The 26,964-nt window shown below is 42.5% G+C and overlaps 1 protein-coding gene, 7 non-coding genes and 1 pseudogene across 8 annotated transcripts in view; all 9 read right to left on the reverse strand.

Moving 5' to 3' along the window:
* Window positions 1-26,964, reverse strand: part of LOC133933439 (zinc finger protein 260-like) — a 627,571-nt gene that overhangs the window by 13,658 nt on the left and 586,949 nt on the right. The gene's annotated exons all lie outside the window — the stretch shown is intronic.
* Window positions 16,440-16,558, reverse strand: LOC133944423 (5S ribosomal RNA). The gene has a single exon (XR_009916211.1). It is a non-coding gene; the product is annotated as a 5S ribosomal RNA (ribosomal RNA).
* LOC133944976 (5S ribosomal RNA) lies at window positions 16,601-16,719 on the reverse strand. Its single transcript, XR_009916738.1, has one exon. It is a non-coding gene; the product is annotated as a 5S ribosomal RNA (ribosomal RNA).
* LOC133938753 (5S ribosomal RNA) lies at window positions 16,782-16,900 on the reverse strand (annotated as a pseudogene).
* LOC133937235 (5S ribosomal RNA) lies at window positions 22,538-22,656 on the reverse strand. Its single transcript, XR_009915297.1, has one exon. It is a non-coding gene; the product is annotated as a 5S ribosomal RNA (ribosomal RNA).
* LOC133945089 (5S ribosomal RNA) lies at window positions 22,719-22,837 on the reverse strand. Its single transcript, XR_009916845.1, has one exon. It is a non-coding gene; the product is annotated as a 5S ribosomal RNA (ribosomal RNA).
* Window positions 22,900-23,018, reverse strand: LOC133944531 (5S ribosomal RNA). The gene has a single exon (XR_009916316.1). It is a non-coding gene; the product is annotated as a 5S ribosomal RNA (ribosomal RNA).
* LOC133943029 (5S ribosomal RNA) lies at window positions 23,081-23,199 on the reverse strand. Its single transcript, XR_009915900.1, has one exon. It is a non-coding gene; the product is annotated as a 5S ribosomal RNA (ribosomal RNA).
* On the reverse strand, window positions 23,263-23,381 carry LOC133946191 (5S ribosomal RNA). The gene has a single exon (XR_009917896.1). It is a non-coding gene; the product is annotated as a 5S ribosomal RNA (ribosomal RNA).

A 26,964-nucleotide genomic window follows, 5' to 3' on the forward strand; every position in this document is an offset into this window, starting at 1 on the left:
TTAAGCCCAGATTATGTTACCAGTCCGAGGGAACGAGGAAAAGAAAGTTGCTGTTCAGGTTGCAGTTCTGTGACGTCTCCTGGCTTTGTGGTCGTAGAGTTCTGCATCCGTGATTCTGTCGAGCGGTGTGTGCTCAAATGCTGGTTGAAGTTTTCCTGCAGGACATCGAGTCGCTACGAGGAGTTTTGTAGAGCTTGAAGGGCGAGGAGATTTCCTTGAGAAGGGTGAGCTGGGAGCTGCACCCCTGACCTCCGGTTGTGGGTTGGATAGAGAAGGAAGCTGGATCAGAGCTTGAGCAGCCTTCCGCCCTCTGAGAGATGGAAGAAGAGAGGCTGTAGCAGCCTTCCACCCTCGGGAGAATTGGAGAAAGAGAGGCTGGACAGCCTACTGGCTTTCAAAGGATTGTAGAAAGAGAACGATTTTGGGGGGACCTCTCCTTATATTGGCCCCGGTGACCTCACAGGTCTTGGACCAGAGTGACCAATAGGAGTTGACCCTTGTGGTTCTTGACACCTTTGTGTGACATTGCCCAGACCCCAGGACATGCAGCATCCTGTTACATCCTCTGGGAGACTGAGTTCCTTGTCTTTCTAAGATCAATGGAACCTGTGGCATCTTGGGGGATTGAGTCCACTCCAGCACATGCGGCATGTTTGTTACAAGTTTGACTGAAAGGAGGCCTGTGGTTTGCACAAAAACCATGTCCCAACACTGGTTTCATCCCCTGAAGATGACGTTGTCGAAGGAACCATGCCTTTCAAAATGTGTATACCCTTTACACGCTGTCCAGGTGTGGGGTAGCGGTAATGCTGCTCTGCTACCGCATTTGAATGGGTAAGGTAGCCCGCCACCAATGTTTTTGCAGAATCGCTCATATCCTTGGTGCTCGTCTCAAAGACTATGCGTACCACCTTGCTGCTCACTGCCGGGACATTGAACTTTTTTTGCAACCGTGCAATGTCATTGGTGGTCCGGTGAACCCCCTTCCATGTGCTGGAAAGGAAGAATAAATCTTTTGGATCCTCGACGTCCTCAATGTCCTCACCCCTCTTGCGTTTCCTGCCGGCTCTCTGGAAGACTGGCAGTGACCGTCTGTAGTAGATATCAAACCACTGTTGGACAAAAGAAAGGACATTGATGGGAGAAAAAGACATTAATTATGTTACTTTCAGCTGTAACAGAAATTATCCAGGTTCAGTCAGGAATTGTGGTGAACTTACTTGCTCCTGCTCCTGTGAAAGCGCAAACGAGGCCAGTTGTGTTGCTGCAGTCTTGTGCTCCTTTACCGCAATCACCCAACGTGGATGACCCTTCTCCGGTGAAAGTTCTTTGAACCTTGATAACCACTCACTCACAGTCATGTTTTCCACCACACTCGGCCGTTGCATGTGTCCTAGAACCACAACAGCCTCAAGGTAGTACAACACAATCTGGTTATCGCTCGAATCCAATGTGGCAGGATCCTCTTCAGACAGTGCATCCAAACATGCCAAGAATCTATCCTTGGCCTCCACCAATACAGCATGACAGTCTTGAGTTGACAACTGATTTTCGTTCAGCATCCACTCATGCCTATGAGAAAAAAAAGAGTGTGATATGAGACATATGAATTATGAAGCCAGAAGTGAAACTCAGTTAATTGCACCAGTATCAAATGTGATAACAAATCACATTTCAGCAGGCAGAGAAAAGATTACCAGGTATAGACCATTTATATTGGTACAATGAAACAAACCTTTGGTTGAGGATCTCCTTCCTTGCTTGCTTGCCCAGTATCGGCATCATCTGGCTGAGGAGCTGAGTGAAACATTTGGCCTCTTCATGGAGCTGCTTATCCGTATTTATCAGGTTGGTTGTGTCCGTGAGGAATTTCAGGAATCTTTTCAAGCTCTTGAGGTAATTTATCTGTGTTCTCTTCTTCAGAGTAGCAGAGGTTTTAGTGAGGGACGTTTTGACTATTTCTCTTTCATAAACAAACTGCAAGGAAACGTTCTCTTTGTTAGCAAAATATAGATACCGAGAGATGTTTTCAACCTGAAAATAAAAGACATCATGTTCAGTGACCTTCTAGCAATGACTGTTTTGCTTCATATAAATGCGTATAAAGGTTTCTCAGAAAAAGTGTTAAACATTTATTGGTCCTTACCTCCTGTTTGTAATTTCGAATCTTTTTGTCTTTTTTCATTTGCATGGCAAAATCTTTGAGAAGTGGGTGGCTCAGAGGATGTCTGTCGTTAAGGCCTTTCTCATACATTTCTTGCGTGCTTTTTTGAGCAAACTTTCTTGTTCGAGTGCCAACAGGGGCCTCGTCAGCCATGTCACCCCCTTCATTGTTAGAAGTCGTTCTAGTGGATGGTCCAGCTTCAGCATCTGTATTGGATAGTGTCTGAGCAGCTAAAGGCTCAGCATTGGCCTGAGAGTCGGGTAGGCCACGTATAACCATGTGGCCATTTTTCAGCTCCTCAACCAGTCTGTCAAAAAGAAAACAAGATATTTGAAAATATCAGTATATAAAAATTCTTATCAAAAAAAAAAAGGAGCAAGATAACGTTCTGTAAGCCACTTACCTTTGGATTGGAATCTTCATTTGACATGATTTCAGTGAGGTCTGAATAATTGAAAATTCTGCCTTCCTTAAGGATCTCGCTTGCTTCTTTCTTGGCATTTTCAACAATGGCTTGTATATCTTCCCGCGAGCCATCTTTCATGCATACCCTCGTCAAATGGACAGACAGGATATCTTGTGGTTTGGAACAAGCAGGACATAGCAAATAGTGCCTGTTTGGAGCTTTCTTGTAAAAGAAAAGAAAAGGCATGATTAACTTTTTTTAGTTTAACTCTACAGGCTATAAATAATTCCAAACATGTATTTATAAAACAGGAAAACATTAAAAATTCCTTACCGTGGAGCCATTTGTCAAACTGAGATAGGTCAGTGAAGATGAAGCAATAACAATTGGTTTTGTTTGTATCCAGCAGTTGAGGGGAGGTTCTCCAGAGTGAAATAGATAGATAGATAGATAGATAGATAGATTACTTTATTCATCCCCGAAGGGAAATTAAGTCGTCATAGCAGCCGGTACATTTGAATAAAATAAAATAAAATAAAATAAAATAAAATAAAATAAAATAAAATAAAATAAAATAAAATAAAATAAAATAAAATAAAATAAAATAAAATAAAATAAAATAAAATAAAATAAAATAAATATAAAAAAAAATATAAAATATTGAGGTAGAAACAATAAAAACAGAAACAGCTGGAAAGCCCAATACTTATACACAGATGAGACAGGGAATGTTGATGGGTGGAGCTACAACAAAATACTGGGTGCAATCAAAGGTGGCCTGCTAATCATATCAAATAAAAGTGATAATTCTTAAGAGAACCCTCAAACAAAGGGTGCCTGGTATTCCCTTAAAATAAACACCTTTTTTTTTTTGAGAATCTTCTGAATACAAACAAACAAATGTCAAAGATCATGGTCTCTCAGGTAGAAAGACCTTCTCTTGCATATGTCCATTCTTTCCAGGCTCTTTTTCTGTAAAGTTTCATCAAACACTGTGAGCCACACAGACCCCACCCTGAGTGCTCACCAAGGGTCATTCACCTACAGTCATTGCCACAACAGAAGTGTGAAGTGAGTTACACATCCTTTGTTATTGTTAATGACCCAGCCTTTCACAAAAAGCACAGCACAACACGCCCGCCGGTCCAACAACATTCCTCCAGCCAAGAAATATGAATGGAACTGAGGAATTATATCTATCAAGCTACCCCAAAGAGAAACACTTATTTATAATCTTTTAAAAATGAATTCCTCTGTTTGATGAAACTTTACAGAAAAACAATTTTGAGCCTGGAAAGAATGGACATATGCAAGAGAAGGTTTGATATGAATAGCAGGCCACCTTTGTTTGAGGGTTCAAGGGTGGATCGCATACACTAACCAACCAGCACCCAGTATTTTGTTGTAGCTCCACCCATCAACATTCCCTGTCTCATCTGTGTATAAGTATTGGGCTTTCCAGCTGTAATTCACTCTGGAGAACCTTTCCTCAACTGCTGGACTGGAGAATCATCCCTCAACTGCTGGATACAAACAAAACCAATTGTTATTGCTTCATCTTCACTGACCTATCTCAGTTTGACAAATGGCTCCAGGGTAAGAAATATTTAAAGTTTTCCTTAATAGCATGTATTCCAGTGGTGGGAGGTAGATTACTTAAGTAGATTTTTCACATATTTGTACTTTACTTGAGTATTTATTTTCCTGACGACTTTTAACTTGTACTCGTTACATTTTAACACAAATTTCTGTACTCTTATCTATTCTCAAAACTGGACGTGTCCAGTGATTTTTTTTTTACTAGCACTGTGCAGGTTGTTAACCAAAGAGGAAAACTATCCTATTTGTTGTGCCTAGAACTTGTTTCCTTTTGCTGACTTATCACAAGGGGTATTGTGTATCACTCCTGCTACTGATTAGAAAAAGAAAAGGTCCATGTATATTTTTGTTATAATTTTTCAGTCAGTTGAAATAAATCCTGAGGAGAACGATTTTGGGTTGTTTTGTGTCTGTATAGACTATAAAAAGCACTTTGCATTTTAAATTTTGGTACTTGTACTTTTACTTTTGATACTTAAGTACATTTCACAGCAGATACTTTTAATACTTAAGTAAATTTAACATGAGCTACTTTAAGACTTTTACTTTTACCGGAGTCACTTTCAGGTACGATATCTGTACTTTCACTCAAGTATGGCATTCAAGTACTTTATACACCACTGATGTATTACCATGTGTAACCATTGTACAACTTTTGTTGTAATGACATATGGATTAATGTATTTATTTTCTTTTTCCAGGAAATCAAGCAGACACTGCCTCCTCTGTCCAGTTTGTATGAAGACCCAAGAATCCCTAAGCTGTCACCTGCGCAGATCATGCATGAAGGAATCAGAAGAATCAGACAGAGAAGAGGTGGTTGAAAAGGCCAAGAGTGATGTGTTGGACCTCCTGAAGACTAGACGGGCTTTTAGCTATAAAGTTCTTAGCCGCATTGTCTCATCTTCAAATCCACTTGAAAGACTGATTGTGGAGCTGAAAAGTCATCACATGTTTGTGACCGGAGAGCCTACACCTTTGCCCCAAGGGAATCCAAGGTTTGTCGCAGAAACTGGTGAGCCATCCGGAGAGGCAGGGTCATCTGACGTGGAATCTGCTAGCAGCGGTGAACTGTTTCAATGTAACCGGGAAACAGCTTACAAGGCCAGAACCTCATTGAAGAAAGCGAACGAAATGGGGATTCTGGAAAAGCATTCTATAGATCATCCACTGCTTCAGGGCTTTGCCGAACACCTACGGGTCAATATGGAAAATACGAAGTACAAACAGCAGGTTGAGACTGTTTCTCGGTACCTTTATTATGCCGACCCCGTCGAACCATCCTTGAAGTTTGTCAGGGACAGAGAGAAGCTCTTAAGCTACACAAGAAAACAGTCGGAGGCAAACTACAGGGCACAGACTTCAGTCAAGTACCTAAAGTGCTTGAAAAGGTTGGTACTTTTGTTTTATTATGATGTCAACAGTTTACACTATACACATAAATACTTGTTAATGCATGTACATAACTTAACTTAAATCCATCTCCTTCCTCCTTACAGATTCTTGGATTACAACACTGCATTGACCAATCTGAGAAAGGATGACAAGGCGCTCTACAATGACTGCGTTGATTTCGTGGATTACATTGGCTCTGTACAGAGTATGCTCTCTAAGCAAGTGAGCAAAGAGATTGTATCCAAGAGGCATGCCATGTTAATGGATAAAGATGTTCTTAGTCCTCGTGACTGCTGGGCCATTTTTGAGAAAGCTGAGGAAGGATTTTTGAACATCATGAATCAACTTGGTGACAGCTCTACCACCCCCCTGGAGGCTTCTCAGTGCATATTTGTGCTGTACTATCTGGAGGCAATCGTCATACTGAAGCACTGCCAAAGGCCATGTGTGGTGGAGAACATGAAGGTGAGTGTTACTGTCCTCTATTGATAGATTTCCCTTGACAGTTTAGCCATTACATTTACTAATCAATGGCATATCCTCATTTTCTACAGGTCGCCGAATGGCTTGGGCGGAAACAAGAAGCGGAACATACAATCATATATGCAGCACATTTTGCGGTTGGAATTGCCCTGTCGAAGCAGGAGGAGGAGTGGTTTGAAAAGTACTACACAAGAGTGCGACCACAACACCTTGCTGCAAAAGGGAAACGCAAGCGGGATGAACGGAATGACAAGGATGGTGATGAATTTTTCTTTGTCTCCTCAACGGGGAAGAAAATCAACAACCCAACCGCTGACCTGGACCGCCTGCATGAAAAGCACGACCTCCCCCATGTGAACAGCCAGACTGTGCGAAGAACATTTGAGACGGAAGCTAACCGCTTGGATGAGCCAAAGAAGGCATTGGTGGCTGGCTACCTGGCCCATTCTGTCAACACAACTGCAAAATACTATCGATTGAAAAATCCGGGGGCAGTTGTGGAGGGCGCTGATCTATTGGCCAAGATGGTTGAGGGGTCAAGGTGAGCACATTTTATATTTGTCAAGACAATGCCAACATAGTCAAGCACACTATTATCTATATTGAACGCGCTTGTTTTTCTTCTAATCTCACTATTTTTCATTTTTATGTAGTGCCAGGCCTTCCAGAGAAGGCAACAGTCATGAGCCGTTTGGAGAAGGGCCTATTCATCTGTCTGATGAGTCTTCCAACCATGGTGACCATTGTGCTGACCTTTCATTGAAACAGCCAGTGATACATTTGCACAAGCTTCCAGGGGAAAATGAAAAGGTCAGGTTCCATGAGGCACTAAATCAACTCCTGAAAAAACACCCTGTTACACTGAGTGGGAAAGAGCCACAAGTGAAAGAGCGCAGGAATGTCTCTCAAGACTGGGAGCAGAAGCTTTACACACACTGGCGGAAGATTCAATTTGAAAAGCGTGTAAACCATACCCGTGCTGAGTACTTATTATTTAATTTTTTTGTATGTATTATTATTTAGTTATATTTAACATTACTTTCAAGTAAGACTGATTGCACAAATCAAAGATTTCAATTATTGTATTCATGACTAACAAAACTTGTTATTTATTTTTGACAGAACAATTCAGTCGGTGTATGCCAGCAAAAGACAGAGTCGACTTATGGGTACGAAAGCAGGGATGGAAGGGGATGACTGCCAACATAGGCAGTGTAGTTATCGACAACTGGGCACCTTCTGGATCTGTTGACCGTATCATGGACAGCAAACAGATCCAGACAATGGTGAAAACACAGCAGTGGAAAGGACTTTACATTCAGGATTTCAATGAAAGGGGCAGAGGGATCGTTACGACACGCACATTTAAGGCTGGTGAGGTTGTCTGCGACTACCATGGAACTGTTGTTAGCAGAAAGAAGGGCGAGGAAATTCACAAAATCACCAATAAAAAGGAGACTGGCTATATCTTCTTTTTCTGGAACAGCAAAGGACAGGCAATGTGCATTGATGCCCACTCAGAGACTTGTCATTGCCACCCTGGGATGCAGACGGTTGGCAGGCTGATCAATCACTCCAAAAGAAAATCCAACATAAGGCCCATGCATTTTGCTGTTGACATGGATGGAGAAGAAAAGGATATCATCCTTTTCCTCGCAAACAGGACTTTACTGGTGGATGAGGAAGTTATGTTTGACTATGGAGTCAACAAGAACTCTTTTAACAGAGAGGGTGCAAGTTGTGAATTGCTCGACGACTAGCAAATATTGTCTCTGTACTTTTAAAACACAATTCCAGTAAAGTGTTTTGATGCTAATACAAATAATTTGGCGTACTCTTCATCTTCTCATAATATTTCAACTCATTTTAAGCATTCAGTATGGGGGCCTGGCTGGCAGGGGTGTTCATGTCACTGTCCTGCTTATTTATTTAATTTTCAAGAATAAAAACAGTGTTCCAACTGTATATACGTCTTTACGTCTTTATTTCAAGAAAAAAAACGTTTTCCATTATTGTACAATACAAAACAGTGTAAATAATTTTGTACATTTGCATACACAATGTTCGCCATGTCCTGAAGAGGGATTTTCTTTTAAATCAAAAAATAACATTAATTTCGGTAAGATAACTTTCTGGGAGGATGTGAGTGACCCAGACTCGTGACCTCAGATGCTTTTTTCTATTTTTTCTATTAGAGTTCACTGAAGACGACCCTGAGAAGTGGTTGAAAGCTCAGCAAACAAGTTGAGCTCTTGGTTGAACTGATCCAGAGTCACGCTCCTCTGAAATAATTATGAGATATCTTAGCAAAACTTGATATTTACATGCTTATATTTACGTTTGATACTCTAATTATGTCTTAAATGAACTTTTACATAAAGAAAACCTTGCACATTGTACAGTTTAATTCAGATCAAACAAATAACCTCAGACAGGGTGCTTTGATGACTCAGGCCAAATCATAGCCAGACCAGATCATAGGAAACTAACATACATCTAAGGAGAAACTTTTCAAGGGGATGGCTGGAGGAAAGTGCAGAGTTGGGAGACAGCTTGCTTACAAGGGAGCAAGGGGTGGAAATAACCGAACGAAAGACCAAAACAAAACAGAACGAAAACAGCACGGACTGCGGAGAACGGGTGTGAGTGAAGAAGAGAGAGAGAATGGAGCATGAAGTTTAAAAAAAAAGATCACAGATCACAGATCAGTAGACTCGACGATCAGCTGATCAGACATCCCTGAACCCTCTCTTCTTCCTCATCCTTCCATTCGCATGCACGTAGAACCCCTTGCCACTGTCACGGTAGTATTTATTTATTTAGAGCATCGGACCGATTCCCTCACATCTGTGGATCCTCACCTCCTCTGGGATATTATTTGGAAAGTTTCTTCATTTCCTGTAAGTGATCTCCAGTGCGCTCTGTGAGCCTGATGGCACAGTCACGTTCACTGCAGTGATTTGATGATACACGCAGTGTTTGAAGATATTATTAAAACCTATGAATGACTCGGCTCCGTAACTCTAAACGTAATTTGCTGCAAGTTATGTTTAAATTCAAAGGTTCGAGTGGAACAGACATGTCGCTCGAGCAAAACTAAGCTGTTGGTTTTATTGTAAATGATGAATTGGATCAATACTCTGACTTCAGTTCACCACCTCACGTCTGTGTCGCCACTTTCCCCTCTCCAAAACGTTCGTACGCATGGGTCAGAGTTTGCGTGGAAATACGCAACGTTTGCGTTAGAAGTGGCATACGCACGTTTCAGCCCCCGCAACGGTTCTAAATGAGACCTCCTGTTCTCTCCCCTCGTTGCTCCTCTCCACCTATTTTCCCTCTGTGCCTCGTTTGACCAGCGGTGGAAGTGTTTGGTCCGTGTGCCCTCTCACTGGCTTTTTCCTGTCTGTTCTCTTGTTGTCCGTCCTTTACTTCACATCTTTCACCTCCTCCTCTTGCTCTGTCCGTGATTGTTTTTACGTCTGTCTGCTCCTTCTCGTTTGTTGCCATGCTGTCCGTCTTTCTAGGTTAAATAAAAAAATCGAAATTTCCCCAAACAGCAAGATCTGTCAGGGGATTGTTTAAAATAATAAACTCTTCTTTTCGAACAAACGAAAAACGGACAATACATTGACGTAGAAACTTATTATACTAGTGGAATAGACACTTAAGTTTTGCTTCTTTCCATCTCACTGTGACGACCTCAATGGGCGTGTTCAGCGTGGTATGTCTGTTAGCGAATGATTCCACCCACAATACCTATTAATACATGTAAATAAATCAGGGGAAATGTGCAGAAAATAAAAATTAAGGTGCAATGTTATCATAATATTGTGTGACAACCCTGGAGTTGTCCTGCTGTGGTGTTGTGCTTGTGTGTGTTTCAGGTTCCTGTAGGCGGAGTCAGACCTTAATAATCAGCAGTGATATGGCACACCTGTTGCTGACCAGTATTTAAGAGGGCTGCACACTGGGCTCTCCCCTTCACCAGATCTACCACCACATCTTGTTTCTTCTACTCTATCTACTTCTACCTATTCTTCTTATGTGTAAATCCAACCGGACGTTAGCGTTGTGATTGTCTTGTCTAGCGTGTGTGTGTCCCCCGTGGCAGTGACGCACTGTGCGGGGGTGTCTGATGCCTGTTTGAAAGTGTACCTCGCGACAATGGCGGAGGCAAGCACGGAGCGGGTGAGTGGAAACGCGGTGACCCACGGAGGTGATAGCGGGAGAGGCACGGAGTTAAAGGCAGAGCAAGAGCTGCACAAACAAGGGAATGAGAGGGAGCTAACCGTAATGGTAGAGATGGAAGGCGAGGATGAAGCAACGTCGATGGAGCTGATGAGGTGTGTGAGGGAGCTGTGTGTGTAGACGATGACGAAAAAAAGAATGAAATGACCATGAGTCACCCGAAAGGGAATGAGAGGCTCATGGATGGGTTTCAAATTGGAGAAACGATGGTGCATGCTAGAGAGCCAGTTAATGATGAGCTGGTGGTATCATTAATGAATCTGCCATTTTACATCAGTGACAGTATGATACTAGATAAACTCTAGGGCTGGGTAGTCTCGGCAGTATCTCAGATAAAGAGGAGGATGTCGCCTGGAAATAATGTGACTGATGGGACGAGATATTTAAAAGTTAAAGCCACATCCAGTCATTGGCTCTCCATTACTTATCTCTCCTTCGCACACCTATCCTCATCGCTCAGTCTATCTTTCATCTTGTCTATCACCTGTCTGCTACTCTCCACATCTACCTCTTCTTTCTTATATAACTCTCTCTACAGTTCTTCAACTCTTTTCCACCATCTCTACAAGGTCCGTTATTTTTATTTTTCCCTCCACTTGCTCAGAATAATTTTTCTCCTGCCTTGTCTTCTCTAGCCCTAAGAAATACCCTGTACATTTTTCACCCTCTATTGCATACCTCGCCTTACTTCTAATTATTGCACCTTTACACTTTCCTTGTTCTATCTCCTTTAGTTAATCTTTCATCTTTATGTATCCCTCTGTCATAATTACCCCCTTCCCAGCTTTCTTCTCCTCTTCCTCTAACTTCTGTTTTAACCTTTTTTTCTCTTTCTTTCCCCTGTTCTTACTGTTTCTTGCTCATGCCCCTTATCCCCTCTTTCAACCTTCCCCACCATCTCCCTATATCTTCCTCATACATCATGTCATTCATCTTGTGACAACCCTGGAGTTGTCTGCTGTACTTGTGTTGTGTTTCAGGCTCCTGTAGGCGGAGTCAGACCTTGGTAATTAACGGGATGTGGCACACCCGGGATTGGCCACTACTTTAGAGGCCTGCACACTGGGCTCTGGTCTCTCATTCACCGGGTATACTCTTTTCTTTGCATTTTGTTCTTTGTAGTATTATTCCTGTAGAATAAATGCATAAATACTGTAACTGCAGAGCTTTGTGCCATTCAGTGTTTCTTGTTGCACATATGAGCCAAGGTGTAACAAGTGGGGGCTCGTCCGAAATCCAGATCCAGGTTTGTTTCTCACTCTTTTCTGTCCTGAGAAAGTAATAGGCCTCTAGTAGGTTAAGTTTCCCCTGGAATAGTGTACTGGTTGCCCAGGGTGTGTGATAACTTTAGAGTGTGAATGTAGTACTTTGAGCTTACATCGGTAACTAATTGCATTACTTATCAGGCACTAATTAGAGGGATTTACCTTTGGAGTTACCTTTCCTGGTAGGAATAGGCAACAGTATCTCTCTCGGGGGGTCTGTTGGTTTGTTATTTTTGTTTGTTATTTTTGTGCATAAACATGATTTGACTTTGTCTTGGGTACACGTCCATGTCCGTCTGGTGAGTAACAGCAAAGCTGGGGCTTTACCTGGTCATTGGTTTTGTGTTTAAAACACCTGTCATGAAATGCATGAAGACTAGGGTCTATAGAAGGTAGTTAGCATTGGTTAGGCAGATAGTCAGGGGAAAGGTATTCCAAAGGTGATGATAGATATAGATGATATAGGTGATGATATATATATATATATATATATATGTGTTGGTTCTTTTGAAAAGATGGCTACCATGGAGGAATTTGTGCAGTTTCCAAGTGTGGAGGTGCTAGGAAAATGTACCAGGGAGCAGTTGCTAAAAATTGCAGAGCATTATGAAATAGAACGGTTCACAAGGAAGTAATGTACTCTACTTTAAAGGCCCAGTTAGGACAGGTTGGTTTTTCCCCCCTTCGGTTTGTTCCAGAGATGAGGTTGTTGCTGAAGAGGAAGTAGCTGGTAGATCAAGGTTAGAGGGCAGTCCTTTATGACTTTGGTGACATAACAGTTGAACAGAAGACAGAAATTATGTTGCTACATCACTAACAGGAAAGTGAATCACGTGCCCATGAAGAGCGAGTTCATGCCAGGGATCAAGAATGGGAGTTTGAATGATTAAATGTAACTACTAAGCCGCGTGAGGTTGAACTGGAGCTGATTAAAGAGCGTGAGTTATATCCATTTTTGCCAGCAGTGTCCACAGATACTTTTGATGTAGGTTATATTTTAAGGTTACTACCAACATTTTGTGAGAAGGATGTGGGTAATTTCTTTTCTTTTTGAGCGGTTAAGTCAAGCATGCCAGTGGACTGATGTAGCGATGTTGTTCTTGCAATGTGGGCTCACAGAGGCTTAGGTCCTATGAAATTGTGCCGGTGGCGATCGCCAGCAGTTCAGGTAACTGAGAAGATCAGAAGAGCAAACGTATGTAGAGCTGGAGCGAGCACTGACCACCCATTTTAATCGCTGGCTTGTAGCTTATGAGAAATGAAATGGAAGATCTTAAGGAATTGGTTCTGTTCAGTTTAAAGATATTCTTCCTAACCGAGTTACTACTTACATAAATGAGCATCAAGCTAGAAAGATGTTGTGTTGGCTAATGAATACTCCTTATCAAAGCAGAACCTGTAACTATTGTCCAGTGGAGGGACACTGGAAGAAGGGTATGCAACTGTTTTTGGCTCCTTTGCATCGTTTTTTGTTGTGCTGTTCTTTAGTTAAGGCACAGGTGTCCATGGGAGTCCGGCCATCATTCCTGGTTCCAGGAGTGGCGATCATCCTAGGGAATGATCTGGCTGGAAACAAATTACGGCCTGATATACTGCCTTCACTGGTAGGTTGTTCTACCCGACTGATGAGGGGACCTGTTGACCGAGAGGTATTTCCAGCATGTGCAGTAACCCGAGCACAGACTGGTAAAGAGAAAACAAATTGAAGTTATATCTGACGATGTTGTGTGGCTGCCTATTGTTCCTTTGTCTGTCTCTCTTAGTGATTTGATTAACCAGCAGCAAGACGATCCTTCTCTATCAGAGCTTCTCTCTCAGCTTCGCCCATCCAGTGAAAGTCCAGTTCAGCCCACGGGTATTTCCTACAAGATGGTGTAGTATATTCCCTTAGCTAATAGATATCCATAGCACAGATACAAACAATGAATGGTATTTTAATATCCAGCTAATGACTTTCTCTAGCATAGGCAGTGTTTCCCCCACGTTCACACAGCAGCGGCGCGCCGCCGCTGCTGAATTTTCTCCGCCGCTGTAATAAAAATCCTCCTCCTAATTTTTTTTTTTTTTTACGTAGCTCCTTTTAGAAAATATACAGCGCGTAACGTCAATTGCGCAGCACGCGGCACATCGTCACGTAACCAACATCAAAGAAGAGGCTACCCTACACGGATGCAAAGTTAGGCCAATGTATGCTTCTCCGTTTTGACGGACACGGACAGAGAGGACCGCCTTCTCCAACGTGGAACGCCCTCTCCGTGCCTCTCCGTGGCTCCTCGGAGAGCTTTTCGTGCAGCTCTCATTTTTCTAACTACACGTCGAAATGGCGGAGAGCCCACGGATAGCCCTTGGCTGTGATTGGTCCGCTAACGCCAGCATTTCGGAATGGAAACTTCCTGTTCCATTCCCTACATCACAATAAACCAAAATCACAACTACGACTCTATGATTAATGTGACAAGTGTGTTAAGCCAGCGGCGTTGTCCGGCTGACGGTGGCTGGTTAGAGCACTTACGGCATGTGTGTACGGTCACATACTGTTATAACGAACTTTCATAACGAGGCTAGCGGGCTAACCACCATGCTAACTGCGGTAGGAACAGCGCAAAAACCCGCTGACTTTAATCCCACGGCTCATGACACTGTTTCTCAAACACCGTCAGGTTAGAAGCAAACACTTGGTAGTAGTTAGTATCGGGTGTCCCTGCTGACTGTGTGTGGAAGCTGGGGGGAAGCTAGCTGCCTCCGTGTAGCTTCAAGCTGTTGCAGCTGTTGAATTAGAAACGCAGTTTGGAAACAAGACCGGGGAACCGCTGCGTTAAGACACGATAACATAAGCATTATGACCCGCTGGGTGTCACTTATTCAGCAAAAACTGTCGCGTCATCAACATCCTTTTTCTGTTAGCTGCCATCGTTCACTGTGTGTGAGGAGCCGGGAGGACGTAAATAAACCAGCGTGGACTTCTTCTATATACCTCATGAGGTAGGCTAGTCTAAGCTCGACTTCAGTTGCGCCATCTACTGTTCTGGCGGTGAATTGTTTTCACAACAAAAAGGCTCGTAGAACTATAAATCAAAAAGGGTCCGTCCGCTCCGTCCGTGTGTGTGTGTGGGTGTTGTCGCTCTTTTTGGGATCACTCATAGCCTTTACAGGAGCTTATATCCAGTCAGGAATTTATAGCCTAGGTATTTTCGGGAACTTTGAAAAATGAATCCATACTGTTAGATCCGATGTTGTTCTTTATTGCCATATAAAATACGTTTTCATCGCGTATTTTAGTTAGGGATTTATGCTAATCGCCTGTAAGCATGTGGTCATTAGCATAAATGCAGGGAAAAAACCTAAGGACTTCTTAAAAGATCATGAATAGTTTCTATTATGTATAACTTATATTTATTTTATAATTTTCTCATCACTTTTTGACGCCCAAGACTAAGAAGAAGTGTTTTAAGCAATAACAAGCTTAATCAATTTGCCTAACCCACCACCAAATTCCCCTACAGAAGAGCACTGGAGCTCTTCTTTAAAAAGCCAAGGAGAATTAAATGCTCGCAGGCTGGATGTAGCCTTTGTGGATGAGCAAAAACTACACAGTTCTCCGTCTGTTGTCCTCTTTTGTTGTCTTCTTCTGTACTTGATCTGCATGTTAGGCAAGTTTGTTCGATAAAAGTACAAATTATTTAATTAAATAAATGTAAAAGGTGACACGTTTGAATTGATTTTGTCATCTGTCTTTATCAGATACACTGATAAGGAAGGGCAGCTGTTTAGCCAGTTCTTGGACCTGATTATATTTGCGTTGTGGCATTTTTTGTTTAAATATTACTATACAAAAATATAAAAATCTGTAAATGAAGACACAAAAGGCAAAGTTACAACACCAATTATCCCATCTACAGTAATACACAGGACTGTTTGAATAGGATTTAAGTGCATATTCTCCTCTCAAAGTGCATCAGATTCATGCATTCCAATGTAAAGGGTACAAAAAATGTTCATGCCCCCGGACCCCCCTAGAGGGCTCGGGGACCACACCACCGCTGCTGAAAAAAATCCTGCGGGAAACACTGATAGGTATAGATCATAATGACATGTTAATATCTTAAGGCGCCTTGCATCTTAAGTTCAAACGTTAAGGTACGAAACATTCCCAAATTTAGGCAGAAAGTGACGTCATTATACACTCCTGATCAAAATCTTAAGACCAGTTAAAAAATTGCATGAATTTGCATTTTGCACTGTTGAATCTTAGGAACGTTCTAAGTAGAGTTTCAAAATGCAAAAAGAAGAAATGGGAACAAGAGCCCAAAAGTTGTGAGAAGGCAATTTATTGAAAACAACAATTCAACTGAAGTACGCTGTTCTTGGGTGGCTCATGGTCATCTCAAATTTGTTTTCAGTTAAGTACCTGCAACCCAGCAGCCCTCCACACAACTCGCGCACACACCTCATCAGATCCATCGCCGTTGTCACGCTCTCACCCTCTGCCTCAACCACCAGAGTTAGCTTTCTCCCATCTCTTAACACTTCTATGCTTTGTTTGTTCAGAACTGTGTCATTATTATCCTCCTTGTTCTCTCCGCTGAGGAGAGCATCACTGCCCCCTCGCTCCTTTTTTCCTTCCGCCATTTCGACCGGCATCGAGACCCCCTTACAGTGCGTCAATGCCACGGGGGAACACGTAGTGTCAACAAAACAATCTCAAGTCTATTGTCCGGTTGGATTGATTCAAACTGAATAAAGTCTCCGCTGCTGTGTTGCCGTCGCGCTCTGATGCGACTTCCCAGTGGTCCGTTCAGGTTAGTGTGGCCGTAGACTACTGAGGCCACCCTCTGAGCCTTATTTATACATGTAAATATGTCAAGTAAAAGTGGAAAAAAGCTTACAGCACCTGGTATTCCCAGGCAGTCTCCTATCCAAGTACTAACCAGGCCCGACCCTGCTTAGCTTCCGAGATCAGACGAGATCGGGCGTATTCAGGTTGGTGTGGCCGTAAGCGAATGTGTCCACCCTCTGAACCTTGTTTATACGTCATGTAAAAGCTTACAACACCTGGTATTCCCAGGCAGTCTCCCATCCAAGTACTAACCAGGCCCGACCCTGCTTAGCTTCCGAGATCAGACGAGATCGGGCGTATTCAGGTTGGTGTGGCCGTAAGCGAATGAGGCCCCCCTCTGAACCTTATTTATACATGTAAATACGTCAGGTAAAAGTGGAAAAAAGCTTACAGCACCTGGTACTCCCAGGCAGTCTCACATCCAAGTACTAACCAGGCCCGACACTGCTTAGCTTCCGAGATCAGACGAGATCGGGCGTATTCAGGTTGGTGTGGCCGTAAGCGAATGAGTCCACCCTCTGAACCTTGTTTATACGTCATGTAAAAGCTTACAACACCTGTTATTCCCAGGCAGTCTCCCATCCAAGTACTAACCAGGCCCGACCCTGCTTAGCTTCCGAGATCAGACGAGATCGGGCATATTTTTTTTTTAATCTTTTTTATTATCAGAAATATATTCCATTTTATGCAATTACGCATTCATTTATACGTATATCAATACAAATAAATGAAAACAATCCCACAAATTAAACCACCCTCAGAAGCCGCACAAACAATTAACTAAACACACTTTCTCTTTTAAATTAAAAAAAATAAGAACCAGACAGCAGAAGCAGTATCTTATCCCGAATACACTTACCCTCGAAATTAAACTGCCCCTCAGTCCCAAAGCGCAAACCGAACAGCTAAACACAGAATCTTTTAACCTCGACCATTTACCCACAAAATAATCCACCCCTCATTCGAAAAACCACACAAAACCAAAATCCCACACAAAACTCCCTCACTCTCCCACCTCCAAAATTAAGCCACCCCCTTTAAACCAGCCAAATCAACCCCAAACAGTGCCCTGCTCAGTCATCCATACAATTCCATTCTCATACAGCATTCGTAAGTGTCTTTTCCATTCATTCACAAACAGCCTCCATACATCCAACTTTCTCCTTTCATACAGTGCAAACTTGCGTCTGTTAAAAATCGCCCTCCTTGCGAACCCAAGGATCATGTTGATCTTTTTCCAATTTTTATATTTCCTATTCACTCCCAAGAGTACAGACAATTCCCAACCCCGATCCACCCAGCAGTCTCCCACACTGCACCCTCCCAGCAGCCCCTTGATTTTTCCCCAGAATTCTGCTAGCTCGCAACAATACACAAAAATATGATGAAGTCTTCATCCCTCCTTTCACACACCATACACGTCCTCCCATACACTCCCCTGAGCATTTGGTGCAGGATGATGCATGTGAAAATCCTCCTGTGCCTTCTCTTGAAATCAAGATTGAATATTGCATGCGGTGTGTGCGGTATGTCAATATACTTCCACAAAATGTTGGGTGTAATGTCCGGATATGTGTCTGTCCATTTACTCTCGCATGTGGGTTTTTGCACTCTGTTTCAATGCATGCTTATACCAAATCTTTGTTGTGATATCAGCAATGGCGTGTGTCTCCCCCCCCAGGCGCAGGGAGATTCCCACCGCATCATCCTGCCCAACCCTCCCCTTATTTCTAAACCCGTCCCCCCATTCACTCATCACACTCCCTTCCACTCTCTCCAACACTTTCACAATCACTTCCCTCCTATATGTTATCCCCTTCTCTCTCACTATCCTAATCACTCTTTCTTTATCCCATCTCCCTCCCCTGTCGACTAGATCTCCCACCCGCTTCAGCCCCGCCCTTTCAAGAGCCACGCTCTTGATGACCCCTTTGCCTCCCTGTTTAAAATATGGGCTGGAGAGGAACGGCAGCCTCATCACAGACGCTCTTGACTCGCATACGAGTGTGGTCTTATCAAATAGCAGGAACCACGCGTTGAGCACCTCCTGGAAGAACCGCGGCAGATGTGCATATGCCGCTGCGTCCTGCATCTGCAACAAATTGTCTTTACTCAAGAGACCAAATGTGCTCAGCCACTGGCTGAAGTGGCCTTTCCAGGCCGCCTCCCGACTTGCATCCCTAAATTTACCTATCAATTTAGTTCGTAACGCAGTTCTTTTTGCGAGTACGTCCATCAATCCTAGCCCACCCTGATCTTTGACCCTTATCAGCGTTCTATGCGCAATACTGGCTGCTTTGCTCCTCCAAATAAAGTCTCTAACGACTTTTGCAATCTTCTGCTCAGCCCAAGTCGGAAGCGCACAAGTGCTCAATGCATGGTTCACCTGCGACAAAACTAGAGCATTGGTGACGGCCACCCTTCCCCTTAAAAGCAAACCCCTAGCCCTCCACATACACAGGGTCTTTTGCATACGTCCAATAACATCTTTCCACGTCAAATCATCGCATTCATTCTCATCACTTCCAACATACACTCCGAGCACTTTTCTTTTATTCTCTACTACTTTGAATCCCCATTTGTTATTTAGATCTTTGTTCCTACCCATCCTCATTATTTCAGACTTTTCCCATATTAATTTTTGCTCCTGAAGCTCTCATAAGTTTCTATATGTTTCAACACTATATCTACATCACTCTCACTTTTAACCATTACATTAATATCATCCGCATACTGCATTACGCAAATTTTTCCCTTACCTATTCCACACACTCTTTTATCATTAGCAATTAAAGCCGCCAACGGCTCCGCCACCATGCTGTAGAGCAGTGCTGACATTGGGCAGCCCCGCCTCACTGACCTCTTGACATCAAAAGAGTCAGTCAGAACACCTTTACACTTTATTTTACTCTTAGCCCCCCATAAAGCAATCCCACCCACCCCCTTAATTCAAGATTTTTGTTATCTCCCTTATTTTTATAAAAAATCGTTATTATGCCTAATCCCATACTCTCAGGGAGCCAGCCTGTTTTCTCTACATACTTGCAGAGTTTTTCAACCACCGGAGCCAGAATTTCCTTAAAGCCGACGTAAAACTCGGCTGTCAGACCATCACTCCCCGGGCTCTTATTTTTGTTTAGTCCATCAATAGCACTATATATCTCTTGTACAGAAAATTCACAATCGCACCAAACACTATCCTCCCTACTTAAAGTTTTCTTTAGTGCCTCTAAGGCCTCTCCAACACTATCTTTATCACATGCATCTTTTTTAAATAAACACTCATAATAATCCCTAACTACTTTTAATATCTCTTCCTTATCAGTTACTATTTGACCATTATTATCTAATACTTCCTTTATCTCAGTTTTATTTTGTTTTTGTTTTTCCAAACCCAGGAAAAAGGCTGTGCTCCTTTCCCCTTCGTACATATATTGAATCCTGCTTCTAATAGCAGCCCCTCTACACTTTGCTACCTGTAAGGCACTCAATTTTTCTTTTAAATCCACATATTTTTCCGTACATATATTACCCTCCTCATCTAACAGTTTAATTTCCTCATTTAGTTGTTTTCTCAAATGATCCTCCTCTGCATTTTCCCTTTTCCTTTTTTCTATACCATACCTGACACATTTGTTTTTAATTCTTATTTTCACACTCTCCCACCACACACTCATATTCTCATCATCATTCCATTCATCCATCATTCTCTTCATAAAAAACCCCATACTCTTCATAAACACAACATCTCCCAAAAAGCTGGCACTAAAACACCAAGGCCTCTGGTTAACACTCCCTTCCCTCCCTCCCACCTCTAACCTAATCCCTGCATGGTCACTCCAAGTATTATTAATGTATTCCACACTCTTAATTAATTTAACTTTTCTACTTTGTACTAACGCAAAGTCAATTCTACTCTGTTTAAGAGTATTTGCAACAAGTTGCCTTCTTGAAAAAACCCTTTTCCACGGGTGTAGGACTCTCCATATGTCAACCAATTGATTGTTCTCCATTAAATCCCTAAGGGTTCGCCTAGTGCTGTCCCCTTTAAATGTATTGTTACTCGATGAATCAGATTGAGTCAAAATAACATTAAAATCCCCCACAATCATACAATTAGAGTTGCACCACACATTCAAACCAGCCAAAAAAACCCTCCTCTCCTTCTCCCCATTGGGTGCATGTAAATTAATTATTCTAAGTTCCCTCCCCTCATAAACACAATCAACAACTAACAACCTCCCCTCTAAATCTCTATGAACTAAATTAATCCCCGTTATTTTAGCACTATTAAAGCAAATCGCCACTCCCCTGGCCCTGGGAGTCCCTTCTGAAAAATAAACCTGCCTTTCCACTGCTTTCTACTTATATTAAGTAGGTTGTCATCCCATCTAGTCTCCTGCAAACACAGAATATCAGCTCTCATATCCAATATGGCATTTCTTTTATATTCTGTTCTCAAACCGTTAGCATTCAGAGAAAAAATAACCAAGGCCATAAATAATAAAAATAAAATAAGGAAAAAACCAACGAGAAAGAGCCGGCTAGCACATTAACCTTCATTAATAAATTAACGATTCTTGTTCTTCTTCCCACTCCCCTCCGTTTTTTGCTTTGCAGACAGCTTTTTTTTCGCCTCCCTTAGCTCCTCCATGTCCATATCACTCCCCGCTCTCCCCTCCCTCACAGTTTTATCAACAGAATCCCCACTCTCCCCCACCTCATCATTGCCCCAAGTCGTTTTAAGTACAGTTTTCCCCGTTTCATCCCCAAACATTCTTACCCCTTCCCGTTTTTCACCTCTGCCTCTTACGCTCCTGTCTCCCAGCCGCCGCAGCAGGCCCTTGCTCAGCTCTCCCTTCAGGCCCAGGTCTGCCGAGGTGAGCTCCTCCTCCAGCAACGTGGGGTAAATCCTTCCCCCCAGAGGCACGGTCCTGGTCCATGCTCGCGCCCATGCCCTCATTCTCTCCCTCCTCGTCCTCACCACCACCACCGTCCGGCGCCCCCGGTTCGCCACTATCCGACTCGCTGCCGTCCTCCTCCGCTTCCTCCTCCACCGAGCATATGCAGTCTCTCTCTCTCCTCCGGCACATCCGACATTTTGCCACCCCTGTGGCGCACTTCCGGGCGTAGTGGCCTTGACATCCGCATTTGTGGCAGGTGAAGTCCGGGCACTCACGCAGGATGTGGCCAGGCTGCATGCAACTCCTACACACCTTAATTTGACGGTCATGGATCACTCTGAAATATTCAACACCCGTTGCCTTGTTGAATTTCGTGTAATACGGCAAGGATTGCACAAGCTCATTAAATTTAACCCGTACAATCCTTGTTCCATCGGCTATATTGGTGCCCGGCCACATCCTCCTCTTAATGGACGAAAGCGCCCGGACTCCCCACCCACTTAGTTTGTCAAGGATTTCCTCGTCAGATGTGTACGCTGGCAGGGTGAGAAAAGAAACCTACAGCTCATCATTGCTTAGTTCTTTAGCAATTATCCTAGTATTGTGTACTTTCATACTTGCGCTCTTTCTTCCTTATCCCGTCCACTGTTTCTCCTCCAGCCACCTGCTCTTGCCCGTCTCCAGCCGCCTTGCCGTTTCCATCTCCCCCGGTCTCTCCTTCTCTCCTTTCTCCTCCTGACTCCTCCGCAATGCTCCTTCCTCCTCTCAACCCGCCAGCTTCTCCCTTTTTCTTTCCGTCCTCCTCCACCTCACGTCGTGCTCCATTCTCCGTCCCTCCAGCTCGCTGCCCGCCGGCACTCATTTCTCCCGGTGGCTTCGCCGAAGCTAGGCCCCGGATCACTCCAGCCTCCACAGTAGCAAAAGAACAAAAAAAGACTGGAAAAGTATATATATATATATATATATATATATATGTATATTAACTCAGGGCGATCCCCCAACAGTTTATGACTGCGGGGGACGAAAAAAAACACAATAACTGGGTTGTGAAGCCAGATAACAACACTCCAAAAAGAAATTCTCTCCACCAGAACAAACAATTCACCATGCGGCTGTCCAAAAACACTACGTACTCCGACATTGTAGGGGGTGCCAGGGTGGTGTGGCCGTAAGCGAATGAGTCCACCCTCTGAACCTTATTTATACATGTAAATACGTCAGGTAAAAGTGGAAAAAAGCTTACAGCACCCGGTATTCCCAGGCAGTCTCCCATCCAAGTACCAACCAGGCCCGACCCTGATTAGCTTCCGAGATCAGACGAGACCGGGCGTATTCAGGTTGGTGTGGCCGTAAGCGAATGAGGCCACCCTCTGAACCTTATTTATACATGTAAATACGTCAGGTAAAAGTGGAAAAAAGCTTACAGCACCTGGTATTCCCAGGCAGTCTCCCATCCAAGTACTAACCAGGCCCAACCCTGCTTAGCTTCCGAGATCAGACGAGATCGGGCGTATTCAGGTTGGTGTGGCTGTAAGCGAATGAGTCCACCCTCTGAACCTTATTTATACATGTAAATACGTCAGGTAAAAGTGGAAAAAAGCTTACAGCACCTGGTATTCCCAGGCAGTCTCCCATCCAAGTACTAACCAGGCCCAACCCTGCTTAGCTTCCGAGATCAGATGAGATCGGGCGTATTCAGGTTGGTGTGGCCGTAAGCGAATGAGTCCACCCTCTGAACCTTATTTATACGTGTAAATTAGTCAGGTAAGACTGGAAAAAAGCTTACAGCACCTGGTATTCCCAGGCAGTCTCCCATCCAAGTACTAACCAGGCCCCACCCTGCTTAGCTTCCGAGATCAGACGAGATCGGGCGTATTCAGGTTGGTGTGGCCGTAAGCGAATGAGTCCACCCTCTGACCCTTATTTATACATGTAAATACGTCAGGTAGAAGAAGAAAAAAAGCTTACAGCACCTGGTATTCCCAGGCAGTCTCCCATCCAAGTACTAACCAGGCCCGACCCTGCTTAGCTACCGAGATCAGACGAGATCGGGCATATTCAGGTTGGTGTGGCCGTAAGCGAATGAGTCCACCCTCTGAACCTTATTTATACATGTAAATAAGTCAGGTAAAAGTGGAAAAAAGCTTACAGCACCTGGTATTCCCAGGCAGTCTCCCATCCAAGTACTAACCAGGCCCGACCCTGCTTAGCTTCCGAGATCAGACGAGATCGGGCGTATTTTTTTTTTTTTTTTTTTTTTATTATCAAAAATACCAATTTATATATACAAACGACATTCATCTGTAAATATTTACACAAAACAATGACATACACACAGGAATCACATTCATGTTAAGGGATAACAAAACTCAAAAAATGATAAAAAAGAAAGAAAAATAAATCACTTAATAATAACACGTGCGCCTGATAAACATAGCGGCACACTCAGAAATTAAATTCTAGTTTCCCTTCCGATGTTACAGATATAAAGCCACACCCGTCAATAAAACATTCAGCAAAGTCCTCAGCACCATATTTAAAGATCAAACCCACATTTCTCCTGACAACCGATTCAAACAAATCCCACACATGCACCTTTTTCCTCTCAAAATGAGCAAGATTCCTTCTTGACATAATAGCATACCTTACATGGCTTAACACAAAATTAAACAAACGAACATTCACATCTTTCCTTTTCCCATTTACTCCAAACAGCAACATTTTGTTCCATTCATATGCCTTTACAAAACCCATTTCCCAGTTTTTAAACAGCATATCTTTTAACTTCAAAACAAACCTACGTAGACATTCACATCGGATATATATATGTAACAAGTCTTCTGGCTCAGTTTCACACACGTCACATTCTCTTTTGTTCTCTTTGTTAATCTGATGCAGCACCGTGTTTACATAGATCCTGTTGTGTCTCGTCATGAAGTCATTGTTTTCACATTCTATTGCATTATATTTGATTTGGAGGTTTTCCCATATCAACTGTACATTCATACCTGGCAGAACCCTCTCCCACATTTTTTCTGATGCCGGTCTTTTCAACAGTTTCGCTATCAGTTCTAAATATATGTTTTTTACTTTTAATTCTTTAAACTCCTTATGTGCGTCATTTTTAACAAACACTAGTTTAGGTAAAGGTCCATCCCCTGTCCTCACACACTCTCTCTCAATCAAATACCTCCAGTCTACAGGCATACTCCCCTTAATTATATCATACATTTTTACAATCATATCTCTCCTAGCATCCTCATCCCATTCTCTTACGCAGTCTACCATTGCCTGCCCAGGCAGAAACCCAGGCACAAACTCATAGACCATGTCCTTTACTTGCCTAATTCCTGCATCCATGAAAACCTTATTGTATAGCATTTTGTTGTTATGCTGTATTATAGGATTGAGAAAAACGGGTTTATTCATTACTTCGGTTACATTACTACAGTTGTATGATATGTTGGGTAGGAATTCTCCCCACGCTCTGAACACCTCTTGGTAGAAAGAAGGCACTTTTTCATACATTGGTTCTTTCAAAACCATAAGCAGACTATTCTCTCCACATCTACCAGCCATCTGAACATACATTTTAAAGAATTGTTTCCACCCATAGTCATTCACATCATGGAGATACTTCTTCACTGTTTTAACCCTCAGTGCTTTACGTTTTGTGTCAATGTCCACCAGTTTTAGCCCTCCCTCACTGTACCCTGCTATCAACGTTTTGTGGGATATCCTCGCACCCTTCCCATCCCACAAGAAGTTTGAAGTCAGCTGATTTAATTCAGATAGAACCCATACCGGAAGATCTAGTGCGCCCAAAACATACACACATTTGGATAATAATAAGGAATTAACAACTATTACCTTACCTTTTAATTTCAATTTCCTCTGCTTCCATGCATTTAAAGTGTGTTTTATCTTATTTATCACTCTTGCCCAAGTGATATCTCTTGCTTCCTTTTCGTTTGGACCTATGTTTACTCCTAAAACTTTGATGCAGTCCACCACTCTAAATGCAATCATACTGTCAACCCTATCCCCCTCCTGACCTATACACATTAGTTCCGATTTTTCTATATTCACTTTAGCCCCTGCTGCCCTCCCATATGTTCCCATGTGTTTCATAATTATATTGATGCTGTCCATATTTTCTACTGTTATTGTCATGTCATCCGCATATTGTTGAATTATATTAATTTTCTCACCTGGTATTTGTATTCCTTTTATATTACTATCTTTTTTTATAAGGACAGCAAAGGGTTCGATAGACATGCTATACAACAGTGCTGATAAAGGACAGCCCTGTCTCACTGACCTCTCCAAAGCAAAGGTGTCTGTCATCAGACCATTACATTTGACCCTACTCTTAGCTTCCTTATACAGCAGCCTGATCCAACTCACTATTCTATCCCCAAACCCAAATTCTTTCATAGTCCGAAACAAGAACTCATGCTCCACTCTATCAAAAGCCTTATTCAAATCTACACTCAACACAATCCCAGACTGTTCTTTCATGTGCCTAACAACGTCCCTCACTGTCCCTATTATATCTGCTATGTCTCTCCCTTCGACACTATATGCCTGTGTCGGTGATATTATTCCTCCCATTACCTTCTTAATCCTATACGCTAAAACCCTTGTTAATATCTTATAGTCACTATTCAATAAACTAATTGGCCTATAATTCCCTAACTCCAACCTACTCCCCTTATTTTTAAATAATATTGTGATTACCCCAGTAGCCATGGATTCTGGAACCAGTTGTCCCTCTTCCATGCTTTGATATATCATTAGCAGTATGGGTGCCAACACATCAGCAAACTCTTTGTAGAATTCACTGCTCAGGCCATCTGAACCAGGGCTTTTATTGTTTTTTGCATTTTTAATTGCTATTTGTATTTCTTCTACTGTAATCTCTCTGTCACACATGTCTTGCTCGTCTGCTGATATCCTTGCATCCACACCACTCAAGACCTCATCAATACATACTTTTTCTGTATTCCCTTTTTTATACAAGTTTTTATAGAAGCCTTCCACTGTATTCAAGATGCTAACCAAATCATTTACCTTCTCCCCATTTTCATTCTGTAGTTCGTTTATATAATTATTTTCCTGCTTATTTTTTTACAGGTTTAGAAAGTACGCTGTGCACCTTTCCCCCTCTACAGCATACTGTACTCTACTCCTTACTATCGCCCCATCACATTTATTTTTCTCACAATCTTTTAGTTGCCTTCTCATCTTCAGATAATTTTGTATATTATAATTTCCATCTTTGTCTGCTTTCCCTGCTTCTTCGTTTAATTTATTTTGTATCTCTTTCTCTACCTGATCCATTCTGAAGTTCTTTTGCTGGGAATAGTATATGCTTTTCTTTTTAACTTTTTCTTTCAAATTTTCCCACCAAATACAAATATTATCTTTGTTTAATCTGTTCTCTATTTCTTCTTTGATACATTTTGCTATCATCTCTTTATATGAATCCTCTCTTAATAAGCTGTTGTTTAGGCACCACATTCCTCCACCTACATTCCTTATACATACGTCCTTTAACCTCAGCGACAGGATTGCATGATCACTAAGAGTGGTAAAATTATATTTCACCTCTTTTATTTGGCTGACAATGTTTTCCTTAACTAGGACGAGGTCTATTCTAC

Source organism: Platichthys flesus, chromosome 22 (assembly GCF_949316205.1).
Source record: "Platichthys flesus chromosome 22, fPlaFle2.1, whole genome shotgun sequence".
Taxonomy (NCBI): Eukaryota; Metazoa; Chordata; class Actinopteri; order Pleuronectiformes; family Pleuronectidae; genus Platichthys; species Platichthys flesus.